Source organism: Lemur catta, chromosome 8, assembly GCF_020740605.2.
Source record: "Lemur catta isolate mLemCat1 chromosome 8, mLemCat1.pri, whole genome shotgun sequence".
In the NCBI taxonomy this organism is placed as follows: Eukaryota; Metazoa; Chordata; class Mammalia; order Primates; family Lemuridae; genus Lemur; species Lemur catta.
The window spans coordinates 66,975,454-66,993,445 of NC_059135.1; the positions used below are offsets into that span (position 1 = coordinate 66,975,454).

The 17,992-nt window shown below is 39.9% G+C and overlaps 2 non-coding genes across 2 annotated transcripts; one reads left to right on the forward strand and one right to left on the reverse strand.

The window, feature by feature from the left end:
- Positions 1-15,577: 15,577 nt before the first annotated feature.
- TRNAG-GCC lies at positions 15,578-15,648 on the forward strand. Its single transcript has one exon. It is a non-coding gene; the product is annotated as a tRNA-Gly (tRNA).
- A 282-nt stretch (positions 15,649-15,930) lies between these two features.
- TRNAA-CGC lies at positions 15,931-16,002 on the reverse strand. The gene has a single exon. It is a non-coding gene; the product is annotated as a tRNA-Ala (tRNA).
- Positions 16,003-17,992: the final 1,990 nt, after the last annotated feature.

Genomic DNA, 17,992 nt, shown 5'->3' on the forward strand with positions numbered 1-17,992 from the left:
CATGAATTCTGAAAGCAGTTTCACTTAGAACACTAAAATGAGAATAGGTTGATGACATATGTTGTCTATTTGTATTCCAATTTTTAAATGTAACAGCAAGAATAACATCAAGACCCTATCCATCAATTATAAGGAAAATCAAACTTTGTCCCCAAGTGATTTGTGCATTTGCATCAACTCTTCTTAATTTAGCATTAAAATTATTTAAGCAGAAGTGAATGAATTTTTGATGCAAACTAAATCCAATTGAATACTTTCTGCTGATTCATTAATTGTGTTGAGCATGTAAATCACTTTATCCATATTCACCACACTCCCGTGGAAGGAGACACAGGACTTTAGAATTAAAAAACCTGTGTTTGAGTCCCAGTTCTGCTCTTTAAAAGATTACTTTTATTTTTCTAAGCCTCAGTTTCTTCACCAGTAAAATGGGGAAATGCTACCCATCACACAGAGTTGTCACAAAGAAAAATGCCTATAAAAGTACTTTGTGACCAAAAATATACTATAAATATAAAGAGCCATTATGATTGTTACTCTCAATATCACCCCTACCAAGATAGCCCCAAAAAGAATAAGCAAAGATTATGAAATATTGATGAAATAAAGAGTTGTGATTTTTGCAAGCTCAGGGAAAATATATTTTGGCTACTATGTAGTTTCTTCTCTCAGTTTTACAATTAATTGCCCTCATAACATGTTGCTCATCTTAAACTGGTGACAAGCAGTTTTTCCAATATTGGTTTTCATTTATTATATTCATAGCTAACATTTATTGAACCAAGCTTAGCATGTGCTAGATACTGTGGAAGAGCTATATGTGTATTAGCCCATTTAACTCTCACAACAACCCTGTGAGATAAATACAATTGTATGCCCATTTTACCAAGAATAGAACTGAGACAGAGAGGTTAAGTGCCCTCCCCAAGATCACAAAACTAGTAAGAGATGGATATAGGATTTAAACCTTGACAGTCCAAACAGGTCCTATATTCTCAACCATTATACTATGCTGCAAGTTTTTCATACAGTTGTCTGCAGGTACTTCCTATGGCTGACTGAAAAATCCTACCTCTTTGTTACTCAATACTATAGTAGAATCTTTGTGTAATTCTCAAATGACTCTAGCAAGCACCTTCACTCAGAGTGGTAAATTGAGCTAAGGAAACAACTTAGTGTCTGAGTGAAGTTGGTTTTTCTGGCAGACATATATTCCTAAAGCGTATGAAGGATGCTGTAGGAAGAATTCTTATCAATGATTCAACCATTTTAAATGCTATTTTTATAATATGTATTGGTTCTGTAATATAGGATCTTAGAGTCAGAACATGGCAATTATTTTTGGAATCCTTACCCTTCTGAAGAACAACTTTAGTTTTAATGACCCTTAAGGTCATAACAGAAGGCATCTTATTAGCTTGATGTTTTCCAGGTACTTGGTGCTAAAGGAAAATCTGTTAGAGATTTTCATTGCTGCATTGTTTAATGTGTAGAATTTATATGACTAGAAAGTTGTAGAAATCAAGTACAGAGGAAGTCTATTATGGTGCATGGACCAAGGGGCATGGTTATGAGCTCTGGAGTCAGAATTCCAACCCTGTACTTAGTTTTTTGAAAGATTTTAAGGAAACCACTTAAGACCTTGTTTTCTTATTTGTTAACTAGAAATTTTCTAGTTTATGGTGATTACTTTGCTGTTAGTTCACATTAAAGTCTAATTTCTTATAAACACTGTATGTAGAATTATTTATCTTTACCATATTCTTTTTCTCCTATAACATAGAATTCATTTTAGAAGTGGGAAAAAATCACATTAAATTGGAAATAATTTGTCTGTGTTCGACATTCAGTGAATTGACCAAAGGGAACATTCCTTTCACTAGTGCAATATCCTTTTGGAGTAAATATTGTATATATGTAATAGAAGAAAAGGAAGGAGTGAAGAGGTCTCCAAGTAACTAATAGCAGTATTAACCTTTTAAGCATAAAATCAAGATAAGGTGGTTATTAATCTTCAGGACCAAAACAAAGTCAAGTGGTATATGATTTTGCAATGCAGCACTTTGCAGTACATAAATAAAAATTAAAAATAAAGATAAATGTGTTAATGGTTCAACCAAATTTAAGTCTGGAAGTTTCTAGCAGAATATCTTATACATTATGCACATCTTCACTGCTAGGATGACTCATATCCTGAATGGAACAGTATCAAAGCATTTAGAAACAACTCAAAAGGCATATTAGCATGTACTTTATATTAATATTACTATACTAGCATATACTTAGGGAAAACTAACTCTGGGAAAAGTGCTAAGGGGGCACAAAGTTGTATAAACCTTTGCCTTGATCCTACTCTTTAGACCAATGGCATCCAATCTGGGCCTTCGGAGCTTTGCTGAACTGAGCCTAGAAAGCATTGGGTTGAAGGAGAAAAATGACCAAAAGAAGAGGTACTAAGAAGGAAGGAAATTGGAGATCACTTGCAAGAGAGCAGGTCAAGAGCAAGTCCAGGGACCACAAGGAAGAGGGACAATAGAATACACATAAAAGGGCCAGAATTTTGGAGCACAGACTCTATGGAGTGTTGACAGGAGGAGGCTGAGCTAGTCTGAACATAGGGAAAGTACATCTTTTATGACCTGCTATTAATCTGTTATATATGGTCGCAATGGACTAAATGTTTGTGGGCTTCCCTCCAAATTCATATGTTGAAATCCTAACTCCCAATGTGATGGTATTAGGAGGGGGGGCTTCTAGAGGGTGATTAGGTCATGAGAGTAAAGCCCTCCTGAATGGGATTAGCACCCTTATAAAAGGGACCCCAGAGAGCTCCCTTGCTCTCTTTCTGCCATGTGAGGACATAAGACGACAGCAGGCCCTCAGGAGAGCCTGATCATACTGTCACCCTGATCTCAGAGTTCCAGCCTCCAGAATTGTAACAAATGTTGTTTATAAACCACCCAGTCCATGGTACTTTGTAATATCAGCCCACACTGACTAATACAATAATTTATCATGCATACTCTCTAGTTGTAGGTAAATAAAGATGTTTGAAAGAGAATCACCCTTGGATACACTTGCTGCTACACAGTATTTAGCATAATGGCACAATCTGAATGCAACCTGGAAACAGCTGTCTGGCCATCCAACTGATTTTAATAATCTGGAATATATGTAGCAAAAACCATCTCCTAGGCAAGAAGCAGAAGAGCAAGAATCAGCTATAACTTTACCAAAGCTATTAATATACAAAAAGAAAAAAATGTGTCTCTGCAAAGGAGTTAGGGTTGCTTTCGTAATGAGCGAGGCATACTTTAGCTATGCAAAGCCCATCCAAGGGTGAGAAGGGCCTGGCCATGGACTCTGTTCAATTTCTGTGGCTGGGATATATATCTATTAGGAAGATGGAAACATTAGGTGTTTTACATACAGATGCCATTAAACATTTAAATTTATAATGAATTCCCCAAGCTCTAACTTCATGTTCACCAAAATCTATCAGATTAGAGCCTTACTATCCTTATACTTTGACCATAAGAAGAAAAACACACTGGCCAGGTATAGATAATAATGCAGGTCCAGGAGAACAGTATAGTTAGAATTGGAAGCCAAATCATTGCCTCTCTTGTTTAATGTGTTTAATGTGTGTCTGACTCAGAAAGATGGTTTTATTCTGGTATGCCAACAAAAGAGATTTCTGAGCTTGCACAACTGAGGATCAGACCATGAGCTATGAAAGTCACCAAGGAAAATGTGATATGGCGGAATACTCTTGGAAAATGCCTAGCCCAACTTTGACCTGGAGACCTGGCTCCATCAAATGTCAAACTAATGACTAGTAATTACCTCCTGAATTAAAGACATCCTGGTAATTTAATTATTTTTTAAAGGTAAATTGTATTGTCTATTATTTATTTATTTATTTATTTATTTATTTATTTATTTATTTAATTTATTTTTGAGACAGAGTCTCGCTCTATTGCCCGGTGCCTTGGCGTCAGCCTAGCTCACAGCAGCCTCAAACTCCTGGGCTTAAGCGATCCTACTGCCTCAGCCTCCGGAGTAGCTGGGACTACAGACATGCACCACCATGCCCAGCTAATTTTTTCTATATATATTTTTAGTTGGCCAGATAATTTCTTTCTATTTTTAGTAGAGACGGGGTCTCACTCTTGCTCAGGCTGGTCCCAAACTCCCGACCTCAAACGATCCACCCGCCTCGGCCTCCCAGAGTGCTAGGATTACGTATTGTTTATTATTTATTACAAAAGTAATACACGTATATATTTTTAAAATATGAATAAACAAAATCCCCAAATTTAAAATTGTCTATAGTCATAATTAATAATTACTGGGACCTTAGTGTGGTCTAAGAACTCTTCCAAGTGCTTAAATATATAAACTCATTTATTTTTCAAAACAACCCAATAAGGTTAGAATTACTATTATCCCTACCTAATAGATGAACAAACTAAGTCCAAAAGGTTAAGTACCTGCTAAAGCTCCCTCAGCTGGTAAATGGCAGCGTGTATACTTACCCGCATACCATACTGCCCCCACTATTCCTTCTCGTTGAGTCTTTTCCTATAATTAGATACATTATATTCCTTGTAAAAATGTGATTATACTATATATGCTTTTTCATGTGAGCCTTTCTTTCCCCACACAATAAATCATGAAGCTCTTTAGAAAGCAAGATCTAGCCGTGAGGTATGCTCATGGGTTACTAGGGTATCCCTGCTTCTATGCCCTTTAGGTGATGAAACTAAGGGAAAACATTTTTTGGAGGATTTTTTCTTTTTTTAGAGACAGGTCTCACTAAGTTGTGCAGGCGAACTCCTGGGTTCTAGGGGTTCTCCCACCTCAGCCTCCCGAATACCTGGGACTAGAGGCTCAAGCCATTGTGCCCAGTTGGGAAAACATTTTTTAAAACATAATTTTGTAGTGATAACCTCCAGTTCAGATTCAGTAACACAGAATTCTTCCTCATATTTCCCCAGTCTGTATTTTTTATCTTCCTCTCCAAAGTGAGAAATTTAGCACCACAAAACATCAGTATATTACTCATCTACTCTATCCTACAGTATACATGAAATGGTTTCAGAATCAATACACAATACTACTATTTGTGAGACACCTACCCTGTAAAGTTCAAGAATTCCTTGCAATTTTCCCCCTTAAAACCATATCCACTAAGTAGTCAAACTACTGTGTTCAACTGTTACTTGAGTTAATTCTTTTTTGAAAAGCTATTTTTAAAGAAGGGGTAGTCAATTATTTTATTATCTATAAGACTTTCTTAAAAAGCTGCACTGTAACTCATTTAGGGAACTAGTACTTATTAAATTATTTAAATTCTTTTATTAAGCTTCCTTAAATTAAATCTCTGGTAACCAGGATGTTAACTTTAGAGAAGAATTCATTTATGGAACTCAGTCTTCTCTTCTAGTTATTTATGTTGAATTCTTTCTTGACTTTCTAGTATTATTAAAGTACTATTGTATCTAGCTTTGTGTTGCTTAAATTGTAGGAACTGATTAAGCCAAGAGCTAATATTAAGAATGAAGTTAACATTATTAAGAAACAAATAAGACTATAGGCCTGATGCAGTGGCTCACACCTATAATCCTAGCACTCTGGGAAGCCGAGGCAGGAGGATTGCTTGAGGCCAGGAGTTTGAGATCAGCCTGAGCAAGAGTGTTTCTACCAAAATGGAAAAATTAGCTGGACATGGTGGGGTGCACCTGTAGTCCCAGCTACTTGAGAGGCTGAGGCAGGACGATTGCTTGAACCCAGGAGTTTGAGATTGCAGTGATCTATGATACTGCCATTGCACTCTAACTCAGGTGACAGTAAGACCCTATCTCAAAAAAAAAAAAAAAAAGAAAAAAAGAAAAAAAAATTAAGACTGTGGTATTCTAACTGCTGAGTTTCTTCCTCTTGATAACCTACTGTATTGTTTCCTAGGGCTACTGTACAAAGTATCCAGCGGCTTAGACAATAGAAATTTATCAGCTCAGTTCTGCAGGCCATAGGTCCAAGATCAAAATGTTTTGATAGGGGTGGGGAACTTGTGGCCTTAAGAGCACATGTAGCCCTCTAGGTCCTTAAGTTTGGCCTTTTGACTGAATCCAAATTTTACAGAACAAATCCGTTTATTAAAAGGGGTGCAGCAGAGAAAGATGAAGCTTTTCTTGCCTTCTCTGGTGCTTAAAAAAGAACAGTCTTGAAATCAGAAGGCTGCAGGTTCCATGAATTTTGGGGAGACACAAATCAACTCATAACAACTGATAAATAAATGAAAATTGACATGTTTTCTATTATAATTTTTGGGTAATTTTGCAATGTTTGAATATGGTTTGCTTAGTGTTATCATCTAGGATATGAAAAAAAGAGAGAGAGAGATCAATATTGTTTTTAAACATTTCTAGACCTCTGTTGCAGTTTTCTACCAAATAAATTATTATTAATAAATATATTGATTATTATTTGTTAATTTACATATGCAAGTCCCGATGCTATCAAATATAAACATAGACTTTACAGCTAATATTGTATTTAAAACTATTGAAAATCAATCAATCAAACAGAACAACTTCATAATAGTTTCTCTGACCACAAGGACAATGTATTAGGAGGACATGAATAGCAGCAAAAAATACAAATAGTATATATTTAAGAGCTGAATTTTGACAGAGACTAGAAATATTGCAAGAGCTCAAAAAGGGGGAATATAAACAAGGCTTATTAATATACAAATGCTTTAAAAAATCAATAAGAAAATGAGAAACATTCTAGTAAATAGAGTCCATCAGAAGGGGAGCTGATTAAGTTATGCTCTGACCTTACTGGGGAGTATTCTGCCATTATTATAGCAATAGCAGATCTGTCTGTGTTGAAAGGGAGATATATAGATATAGAGAGAGAGAGAAAGAGCAAGAGAAAGAGAGGGAGGCTAAACAAATTATGAATGGCTGATAACTTTAGGATCTGAATCTAGGAAATGAGGAAGAGAAGAGCATTAGAATGCAAGGAGAATTTTACTTTTGATTTTATAGCTTCCTGTGCTGTTTGCATTTTTATAATATGTATGCTTTAGTTTTTGTCATTTTTTTTCTGTTGAGAGGAGTTCATTCATTTGCAGAGTTGAGTTAACCACACTCTTCTGTTTATGACACATTGTTATCATTAGACCACAGACTCTGTTATTTTGTTTCCATATTTTTTCACTTTTATCCCCATATCCCTATTTCATTCCCTTTGCCTCCTCATAAGCCATCATTGTGGTGTATTTAACATTCTTGCTTTTGTTTATATGTGATCTTCCAAAACATGTATTGTGTTGTGTGCAAAATTTTAAACTTTTGTCAATTGTATTGTCATATCTCATTTTATAGCTTACAGTTTTCACTAGGTACCATGTTTTTAAGAGCATCCATGTTGCTCTGTGATGCATCTAATCTGGTCCTTCTGTGTGCTTCATACAAGTTCCTGGTGCACACCATCGTAATTTGCCTGTCACGGACAGTGAGGTTGCTTCCACAAGTACCACTACCATGAACATCCTAGTACACATCCCTGTATTGATCTGCATAAAAATTTATTTGCAATAAACACCCAAACAGAAAGGTTAGGTCATAGTTTATATGTAAACATAATTTTCCCCAAGCTGTGTCAGCTGCTGTCCCCGATGGCTGTCCACATGCCCACCATCAGTCCACAAGGGGCACACGTCCCCATGTCCCTACCCACACTCAGCATTGTCCAGCTTTATAATGTTGTCTAGTCTAGTAGGTGTAAACTGACATCTCCTTTTTCTAAACTTGAATTTCTTTGGAAATGTTTATAAAATTTAATGAGAAAATATCTTCTTCATCCAAATCTATTCCCTTTCATCTCACTAAAACCTTTTTCTTTTTCTTTTTTGCAGAACCCACCTGAACAACTGCCTAAATATGCTTCCTGCAGAGAGGTGTGTGCTGTGGTGAGAGGAGGAAATCTGAGGACATAGACGTATCTGTAGGTTAGGGAGGCCTGAGAGGAGGATCCCGATAGAGGCCACATTGGGAAGATCCAGGGCCACTGCTGAGAGGCCAATCGTGCTGAGGACCACAAATGAACCAGGCATGCCCACACCTGGCCTTCCCCATGGGCCCCCCTTTCTTTAGAAATCTGTTTCTGGGAAGACTGGCCTTGGTGTCTGCCCCAGGCTCCCTCCAGCCAGAGTTGGGGGTGGCTAGATGGGGCTGCAGATGTTCAAGCCTCTGCTCCCAATCCCCTAAGGGACTGGGGTGGGCAGAAAGCAGAGGCTAGCAGTCCTGAATCAATCTGTGGGAAGACTAATGGTCAGAAGCAGAAGTTTTGCTCTATAAGCTCTTTACTTTCTGTTGTTTGTGATTTTTTTTTCTGGTTTTACAATATTTTCCTCATAAAAATCTCTTTTTCACCATCTCCATGGCTTCCCGGACTACTGCAGTAGCCCCCCCAACCTACACTGATCAACATCCACTGACACCAACAGAGATGTTCCTTCATCCCAGGACAGGTCTCCAGCCTTACAACAACCCTGCAAGGGCAGTGATGAATTCTCCATTTGCAGATGAAGACTCTGCACCTTGGAGACTAAGCTACTTGCTTAAGGCACTCAGCAATAAGGGACAGAGTCCCCAAAGCAGGGTCTGCCCCTTGCTCTGAACTCCACTATAGGTCCCTGGAGCTACCTCTATGAATCACAAATGTGAGCAAAACACTCCCTGGTTTAAAAGCCTGCAAAGGCTCCCCATAGCATACCTTGCCCCACCCAAACTTCACCCAGCAGCAAAGACCCTTCAGAGACAGGCTGCCACCTGCCTTTCTGAACCCTTCCCTTCACCGTGCCCTCTAAGCCAGTGCTTCTCAAACTGTATCTGCATATGAATCACGTGGGGATCTTGTTGAATGCAGGTTCCAATTCAATTAATCTGAGGTGGAGCCTGACAGCATTTCTAACAATCTCCCAGGTGATGCTGCCATGACCTCTTTTAGCATTACATGTTTATAGCCTACTCAAACTTGTATATTTTCTCTACAACCTCAACCTTATCTTATTGCAAAACAATATACAAAGTTCACAGATTATTAGTGCTGAGAAGCATCTTAGTGATCTATAAGATACTCTCATTTTACACTCAAGGAAACTGAGACCTAGAGAAAATAAATGACTCGCCTAATATGGAAGGGATCATAAGGGCAGAACCAGAACTGATAAGCAGCAAAGTGCAGGGTGGAAGAGGCAGGGTTTTGAATCCAGACAGAAAAGGAAAATAAAAGACAATTGCAATAGTTGAGTAAGGCTTCCTGGGTGCAGATAAAGCTGCAAATACCCTTTGAAAGATGCACAGAGAAGAAGGGGCAATGAATGCTGTGAAGGGAGAAAGCAACCGAAACAGAGCCATCATCATAGGAATATGCATGCTGTATTTTGTGCATGACAGAGAGCAGCAAGAATGTAGGGCTGTAATATGTAAAATGGGACTGGAACTTGGGAAGTCTGGAGAGTCTGCCTGGGACCAGCCAGATAATTTGCAGGGCCCAGTGCAAGATGAAAATGCATGGCCACCTGCTCAAGCATTAAGAATTACAACATGGTCACAGCAGAGGATCAAACAAGTGCAAGGCCCGAGAAAGTTCATGAGTCTATGAAGATTTAGAAAATGTGGCTGGAATTAGGATCCACTAAGTTTTGGGAGCAAAAGAATAATACAATGAAAGCAATATTTAAAAAAAAAAGATTTCTTTGGGGACAAATTTTGTATACGTATCAAAAATTAAAATATACTCACTCTTTGACTTAGCAATTCCATTTCTAGGAATTTGTCCTGCAGATGTTCTGATACATCAGCAAAATGGCATTCGTTCAAGGTATTCACTGTAGCATTGTTCCTAGCAAAAGATCGGAAACAGCCTAAATGTCCTCTGCTAAGGAACTGGTTCAGGTAATTATGGTACCTCCATGCAAGGGACTTTCTCACCATCTTCATGCACCTTACAATTATAGCTGCATTCTTCACTTCCATACCTTGATTCTAATCCTTAGGAAAGTTGACCTTGGGGCACTATTTGTGATTGTGAGATAGAAAAAATAATGTTTTAATTCTTAGACCGTAAAGAGCAGTTTAAAAAATGTACATGGAGCCATTAAAAACAAAGAAGTAGTTCTATGTGTACTTAGAAGAAAATTTTCCAAGATGTATTTTTCCAGAGGCAAAAGAAAAGGCTTTGAGCACAACAAGATGTATAGTATGTACCACTTGTGCTTAAAAGCAAATTACAACATTTGTATCTACATAGAAATATCTGTGGAGGGAAACACAAGAAACTGATGATGATTCAGGTAATTATGGTACTGGTTCAGGTACCAGGAAAGGAAAGCTAGGAACTGGGGTGGAGTGGGATGAAGACATACTTTTCAATGTATACTTTGTCTCTCTCTTTTTTTCTTTTTCTGAGACAGGGTCTTATTCTGTTGCCCCAGCTAGAGTGCAGTGGCATCACCATAGCTCACTGCAATCTCAAACTCCTGGGCTCAAGTGATACTCCTGCCTCAGCTTCCCAAGTAGGTGGGACTACAGGCATGTGCCACCATGCCCAGCTAATTTTTCCTTTTTGGTAGAGACAGGGTTTCCCTCTTGCTCAGGCTAGTCTTGAACTGCTGACCTCAAGCAATATTCCTGCCTTGGCCTCCAGGAGTGCTAGGATTACAGATGTGAGCCATCAATACATACTCTCTTATGCTTTTTGAATTTTGCATCATATGCATGGGTTACTTATGAAAAAAATAAATTTTAAAAGACCAAATGACGTGGGAAAAAGAAGAGAGCCTGTGGTAAGGGAGGCAAAAGCCACTTCTGCCAACAGATGGCAGGTGGCCAAGTGGCACAGCTCAAGAGTATTTGAATAAATGCTGTGCCCAGAGATAGGTATCAGGAGAAGGGTAAAGAATTCACACCCATATTTCCTTCACCTGAAGGACTCTGTATAAATTTGAAATCAATTCAATTTTTGAACTAACAATAAAGATATGATTGAATTTTCAAAGATGAAAGAAGAAAGAAAAGGAGGAGAAAAGGAGTAGGGAAGCGGAGGAGAAAAATTCAACTGGGAGTAGCATGCAGGATGGCAGAGGAAATCTGAGGTTTCCCAGGTAGCTTAGGGAAACCTGAAAATTGAGCTGAAAATTGTTTGGAATAGGAAAGAGAGAATGGCATGAGGAGGAAGAGCAAGAGTCAATGCCACTGTAAAAGGGGGAAAATCAGATTGGTTGACTAATTGGACATGCTTGAGGATTACGAATGAGTATAGTGTAAGCAGGATGATTTTTCAGTGACAGGTTTCCAGGAAAAATTGCTGCATTCTCAACATCTGCATGCATCTGAGAATTACACCTGGATTCTTCATTTTCATGCCTTGATTTTAATCCTTAGGAAAGTAGGCCTTAGGGTACTACTTGTGATTTGAAAATGGAATAAGTAATGATTTAATTCCCAGCCAGTAAAGGGCAATCCAAATGACTGGCTCCACCATTTCCCTAGGGCTAGTTTGTAACCTGGGACAGAAATAAGCTGTGTGTATTAAATCAATACAATCGCTCACAAGTTAAAAAAAAAAAAAGGCATTGCTTTAGTCACTATGTATTATATGAACTATTTCTGTTTCTTAATGGTTTACTTTCTTGAGATGATGAAAACCTGGTCACATTTCCATGGTGAGCCAACACCAGCCAGGGACGGGATGCCTGGAGGGAGTGCACTAAGGTGCTATGATGCAACTTGCAATCCCCTGCCTGCCTCACTGGGGTGTGACAATGGCCAGGGTTGCTTAAGAGAGAAAATTGCATAACATTTCATAGCACTCTTGAGCTTTCTTCCTCTCTGCCAACTTCAGCGGGGCCACTCATCTGACCACGGGACTGGAGCAGACTAGGGGAAATGTTAATGTGTGCCACCCAGAATGTGCTGTGGCCATCCTGTGATCCTTCATGCTTGACCCCACCAATAATGAAGTTGCTACCTACTACAGCACTTCCGATGTGAAACAGGATTACTGCACAGCATATCTATGGAACAGAACAATACCTGAGTTTGTCATATTGTGTTTCTCAGAATTAGCAGAAGAGGGGGGCTCTGCCTGCCTCTACAGATTCCATGACACACCACTGCCCTGCTTCTCTGCCTCCAACTCCCCAACTTCTGCCACTCCCTAAAGTGGACCTTCCCAAGGCTCTGTCCTCAGCACTCCTCCCTCTGTGTGATTTCCTCCACTTCTACATTTTTATATTTCGCCTCTCAGTTGACTTCCAAACCCACTTCTGTAGCCTTGATTTCTCCAGGGCTAGATCCAAACTGCCTAGCAGGCATCTCCCTCTGCTTACCTCAAAGTCAGAATTTCCAAAGATGAACACTTCCTTCCACCTCTTTCCTTCCAGTCCTTTCTCCTGCAGACTTCCCTACACTACACCACGACTCTCCTAGTCACATAAGCTAGATTCCTAGATTTAGTTTTCTTTTTCCTTCTGTCTTGCTGTGGACCTCACACTAAAGCCCTCACTCTGGTTCAGGACTCATTGCCTCTCCATTCCCATTCTAACCAACGCCTGAACAGACTTCCCTATTTTTAGTTTCTCTTCTTTCTACTTCTCTGACCCATTGCTGTCACAATATCCCCTCAAACGCTCTGAAACTTCTTTGCTACAGAATCCACTTTATTCCAACAAGCTAGAAATGTGTCCTGAGAACTTTTCTCCTGGTTTTTATTGTCTCTTTGTAGTTTTCTCGCTGATTTCTCTAAACTTTTCTTAAACTTTAATATTTTCAAGCTTAGATCACATCCTGGGGTAATGAGTTTCCTAAAATTACTATGTTTTGGGTAAAATAATTTTTCATTTGTGTTGTTCAGATTCGAGTAATACAAATATTACTCTAACTTTAAAGGCAAATTATTGTTTAAGGCCGCTTTATGGACTCATATAAACACAAAATTCAGAACTGGTTCTAGTCAGGCATGGCTAGGGGCTCCATGTCATATTAGAGATGTGTTTTCTCTCTCTTCTGGACAAGCAAGATGGCCACCAGCAAACTAAGCTATACATTCAACCTGTTTGCTCACCTCAGCAGAAAGATACCCTTTACATACAGCTCTGGCAAGACAGTTTTGGCAAGGACTCTGATTGTGCCTGCTGTGGTCACATACCCATCTCTAAATTAAGCACAGTGGGACATATTTGACTAGACAGACCTTTTTCACATACCTGCCACTGTGGCAGAGAAATGGAGATGAAGAGACAAGTTACCCTCACCCACATCTCAAGGTATTGATTCTGTACAGAATAGGTTTCTTATACCAGAAAGAGTTGACATAGACTGCTAGACACACACACACACACACACACACACACACACACACACACACACACACACACCTTGAAAGCTTTTAGCTACCTGTAACAAAATGTCCAATTCAAAAGTGCTTAAACAATAAATATCTTCAATTAGTTTACCTAACCAAAAGTCTAGGTGAAGAAAATTCCAGGATGGTATAGTGTCTCTTTCTATTTTTCTGCTGGGTCATTCTCAGTTTCCATTTAAGTCTCAGAAAGGTTTGGGCAGTTCCAAACATCATACCCTCATACATGGAGAAAAGAATGGGCAAAAAAGATCTTCCGTACCATCTTGCCCAGAAACCCCTGGCTGACTATACTTCCCTCTCATTGGCAGGAACTCAGTGACAAACCTACTCAGATCAATCTTTATAAAGGAAAATGGGATAACTGGCTTGGTGCACCACATTTGTCCTTGGGGCTAGGTAGAATCAAATGGACTTTTTTTTAGGAAGAAAAAAATAAAATGGCATTCGAGTAGGCCTCTGATAATGTCTGCCACAAGACCACACTTTTTATTTGATTGCTTCCACCTGTTTTAAACTTTTGTTAGTGTTTCTTGTGTTCTGAGTTTCTTTTAGACTGTTTTTTTTTTTGAATCATAACATTTCAAGAATCTAAAGGATCTTAGATTATTTAGTGCAAGACTTTTCAAAGTTTTTTTTTATTCAGGACTTGAAACCTAACAAACAAATGCAAATGAGTAGGGAGTTTAAAGGAGCTGGTGGAATTGAGGGGGCAGGGAAAGAAGGTGAGGCTTCACCAGCCATTGACCTTGAGGTGCCCCTGGAAAACTAGATCCTCTCAGAATAGAATTTTAAAACTGCACTTCTCCTTTATTCTCTCATTTGAAAGAACAAACTAAGGTTAGAAGAAATAAAATGATTATGACCTTGTTCTTTCACAGGTTACTTGGGATTTGTAGTCTAGATTTCCTGATTCCCTAATCCCCTGCCTATCTTTTATGTCTTTATAATTCTGTAATGTATTTGTCTTCAGATTTGCTCTTTAGCCATACACTAAAAAGTACTTAAAAATAAATCGTAATGTAGCAGTCCTTCCTTATCTCTTTTCAGTAGCCTTTTATGATCTTTCTCTAACTCCATTCTACTGCTTAATATATAACGTCCTAAGCTACATGCAGTATTTCAGGTGCCAGTACACAGTGATTTATTCTGTTGTACGCAGAACAGGGCAGTGACTAAGCATCCAGACTTCAAACATAATACTATGTATTCCAGTCTTGTCTCTAAGTTTCTTCATTTGTTAAGTTGGGGTAATAATAATATCTACCTCACTGGGTTAAAGTCCATGTGTAATGTACTTCATACCCTGGCACAGCTATTATTTTCTCATATTTTTTTCCCAAATCCTCCTTAGCCAGTCAAAGGTTCTGGAAATTGTTGGGAATTTCCCTCCCAGAGGCAAAGAGCCAGTGATGCCTACGTCCACAGCCTTCTATCTTATATTTATCACCATTTCCAGAAATTTGTTTCCTTCATTCTACTTTCTCCCCCTTATACATTTCCATTGTATCATTAGCAATTTCACTTTCCATGGAAACTAAGGGTGAAGGATTATAGTTGGAAAAGGTCCCAAAGTCAAGTCATTCACAAATGATGAAAGGGGCAGTTTAGAGAATTCAGGTCACTTGGCTAGAGTCACCAATGTTTCAAAGTTCCTGATGCTCATATATGAGAACTACATGATCTCATAAAGTTCTAATTTACCAATTTCCAAATTATAAATTTGGGTCAGTGTTCAAATTTCTGTTCCCTGTTTCCTCGTCCCTACTCCCAATCCCTAACAAATCTCCATCATGTATTTGTCTAATTAGCTAAAATGATAAAAGAAAAACAAGGAGGGGTTGTCTAAGTGTCTCCAGAGAGGCTAAGTGACTGTGTAATCTTCTACAGAACATAATAAAATCTTTTGCCTTCTTCACCAAGGACTGTTTCATAAGAATTTCCTCATAAAGTTCAACAGAAGTTGGTATAATGAGAATTTTTGTAATTGTTAATGGTTTTCAAATAATTATTTTTGATAATTGTTTAATTAATAATTCTATTACTTTTTCTAAATTTAAATACACAATTGCTAACAGAAAGATTGCTTTTATCGGGATAGCTTCTAGTAATGAATAAAAACACATTCCTATCAGGAGCATTGGTGGTTCAGTGGTAGAATTCTCGCCTGCCACGCGGGAGGCCCGGGTTCGATTCCCGGCCAATGCACTGTCGACCTTTTTCACGCTCCAGGAGCCGTAAACTTTAATAACGACACCGTAACGTTAGCCCTGTGCAAATGAAGAAACTTTAATCAAACCTGGTTTCTTGTTTCACTTTACTTCGAGCAATCAGGAACGCTGTTTCCCTCTGCTTCGCTGATTTTTTTTCCGTCTTCCTTTTAGATTGCTCTTGGGCGCCCTAGATGTCAGCAAAAGTTATGTACAGATAGTAAGATTAGTGTTCTAAGGTATCAATTAGGGGGGAAAAAAAACCCACTTTGCGGCTGCTTGGAGATGCCGGGGATTGAACCCGGGACCTCACACATGCGAAGCGCGCGCTCTACCACTGAGCTACATCCCCCAGCCGAAGGCCCACTTTCTGGTATAGGTACTCATTCAGTCTGTTTAGCCCTCGTCAAATTTTTGCACCAAGTGGTTTTAAAGTTTATTCTGGTATGCGTTTCTGAAATAATGTCTCTTCCCTTCCCACTGCCACCTTAAGCTGCTGCTGTGGTGCATCGGAAGCCCGCGCTGCGAGCCAGCAGCCAAGCGCTTAGCTAGCGTTCACTCCCCAACTCTCCTGCCGGGCGCCTGGAGCACGGTGGGGATTGGTCCTCGCGGGGCCAGATGGGCGGGACTTCACGGCCCTGAGCGCCGGCCTAAGCCGGAGTCGCTCACCGCGCAGGCGCCAGAGATCCCGCTCCGCTGTGCGTCCGGCATCGGCCTTGCGATGGGCTCGAACCTCCAAGCCGGCCCCGCCGCGGACCGCGAGGCGGGCCCAGCGCCCGGGCTGCAGCGCGAGCCTCGTCCCGGCTGCCCCAGCAGCGCGATTCCTGGAGCAGAGCGGTGGAGACCTATTCGCACAGGAAAACCTTGTGGATTTACTTGAACACCCTTAATCCCTCCCCCGAAAAAACCCACATCTCAGGAAAACGACGTTTTCCCGCCAGCTCCCGTAACTGAGTTACGTAGGGGTTATGGCCAGATAACCCCTGGCACATAAAAATGATTTCGCTGTTCGCTCTTCAGTTTCATGGAGCTTAAGCTGAAAAGAAAGAAAATGACACCGCCACTCTCTCTGTAGCTTAATCATATATGATATAAATGATGAAATCAAGGCAGGGGACTTGCTCGACATAGATTTTTCTCTCCGCTTGATATTTACACCTTGGGCCAATCTTACTGATTGATGAGTGATGACAGTCATGTAAGTCACTGAACACCTCCTTTAATGTCCTCTGAGCCTCCCCTAACCACGAATCGCACCCCCAGCTCCAAATTAAAAGACCTACGATGAGTGCTGTTCTCTCGAAAACTGCCTGTCTCCAGTTGGTTGAGTGCTGGTAGTAGTAAATCGATGAGTTTATGTGCAGTGTAGTGAGGGGAGTGTGTGTGTGTGACCCTTCCGTGCGGTTTAAGCTGATACCCCCCAGGCAGGCGAAGGTGGGGTGGTGGAAGACTCGACACCCCAGTGGGAGCAGGAGAGAGGTCTGCGGTCAGGGGAGCTGGGGCACTTGCAGCCGACCTTTAAGGCCGACCCCCAACAGGTAGCACTGCCAGGGCCTAAAATTTCTACTCCCTTGAGTTCCGAAGAGCACCCTTGGTAAATGATCATTTGGTTAGCAGGCCAAAAGCCAGAACAGAAAACAGAAGTTTGGGATTCTGGGTAAACGGCAAGCTTCATAATCAACTTCTGGATTAAAAGTAAATAAATTATCGTGCTTGCTTACAGTGATTTTAAACAAACAATGGCTCATAATTGGATGTTGGTTTCAACTAAAACAGGCTAATCAATGAATTCAACTATAATACCGAATGTCCAAAACAAACAAAACCCAAAAAAACACTGACCGCATCAGTGGACAATCATCAAAGAGCTCTGCTCCAAGCCTGAACGTTTCCTGATCAGCCCCTGTATTCCATCCTGCAGCACTGGAACATGTACACCTTCAATTAATTCTAAATCGGGGAACTGGGACAGAGCCATTTCTCCAGCCCAAGGTTTTCCCCAGTGCAAATTATAACTATACCTCACTTTGTCATTCTCTTGAGGATCCCCATCCTCATGTTATGGCTTATTTCTCCAGCACCTGAGGCCTTCCCTTCAGGGGACTTCCTTCTCAGGCAATTCTCAAGTTTCAGAGCTAACCCCAGAGAAGGCCCCTCTTCAATGCTCACTCCTATTCCAAGAGTCCAAGGCATGTGTAGGTGCATTTAATAAAATGAAGCTGATCTTTAAAACCAACAGAGGATGTAAAGTTGACTTAGAGCTCTAAAGCCAACAGAGGATGTGAAATTGTTTTACTGGCCTGGTTTAACCAAAAAGAAAGGCTCTTACTTAGTGAGCTTTT